Raw genomic sequence first — 1,419 nt, forward strand, 5'->3', positions numbered from 1 at the left:
AATCAAAAGTGTGAAATCAATCATAAGTGGCCCGCTGAAGACTATGAATCATGAATCAAAAGGACTATGGATCATTATTTTGTGATTATAAAGTAATTTGTTGCGTCTGAAGTTGAAATAAAAAAGATAAAATGGAGAATGATTTGATTTGGATTAAAAATCTGACATGATGCATTGATGGTGCGCCCTATAGTCCGGTGCGCCTTATATAAGGACGGCGTTTTAAAATGGGCCATTCACTGAAGCAACTTAATATTTTTTTCAAGTTGAACTACAAGTTATTATTTAGCAAATGTCTTTCAACCGGTAGTTTTAGCATTGATTTGCATTGCACTGGCTGGACTTTTCATACAATCATAAACTTGCATTTGCTAGGGCAGAATTGTGTATACAGCTGTTGTAAGGAACTATATAAATGTACCTTATGAAGTGGCCATTGTTTTTATTCTACGGGCCATTAAGAGTTAAGTTGTCAAACGAATCAATTTATTTCATTTTTGCACCCACCTTAAGGAAAAATATAGGCTGTTATTTTTTTTTAGCAGACAACAATAAACTAGTACGCCGGAAGTCCTAAGACCAGAAAAAAAATATTGTTAGTGTTGGTCTTTTCATGTTTATAAATAAAGAATAAAACATGGCATTTCCGTTTTAAGATGTGTGTGACACAAAAAGGCTATTCAGTGAATGCCAGGCTGTGTTGTTGTGGGTCTTAGCTGGTGTTGTCATTATGGTTGCCATCTCATATTTTGTGTAGTACGGTCGGTCCCAGAACTGCCTGTGGCTTAGTACAAACAATCGAGAAGAGTTGAAATGTGTTTCACTCCCACTCATTTTCATGTGACAATATTCAAGACTTAGATGACAATCCCCATAGGAATACGAAGCTGAAGTTTATCTTTGCCTTTTGTGAAGATAAAAGTACTGGTGTCCTCCAAAGCACACTGCCAAGCTCCTTATAGTTTGGAGAAGGGGCGGAAAACAGCTTTAATCCCAAAGCTGTCTTATAGCTCAAGGCATCACTATTAGTTAGATATAGTGTATTTCCACGACAGCCATTTTAATGTGAAACACAAAGAAAATGGGGTGAAGCTGTTGCGCGCATTTTGTCGTAATTACGGTAACCAAAGGAATGTGTCACACTAGTGTAGAGCCGTAATGATGTCAACTTGTTATTTACTTTCCAAATCTGAATGACTGGGCAAGGCGAAAGGAGAATTAATCAAGCGCCGGGTTGACCAGGCAGGCAAAAAAGAGAAGCCGCGGCCATGGGGGGAGGGGAACTTCGCCTCTAGGCCTGCTAACATGCTCGACTGTACCGTATAGCACACAGTAGTAATGCACTCAAAACCAATCTCACCGACCACATTTCACAATCTGCTTCTTTTTTTTTTTTTTTTTTTACGTGTACGAAGCACC

Source organism: Syngnathus leptorhynchus, chromosome 9 (assembly GCF_054491065.1).
Source record: "Syngnathus leptorhynchus isolate UIUO chromosome 9, UIUO_Slep, whole genome shotgun sequence".
NCBI classification, from domain to species: domain Eukaryota; kingdom Metazoa; phylum Chordata; class Actinopteri; order Syngnathiformes; family Syngnathidae; genus Syngnathus; species Syngnathus leptorhynchus.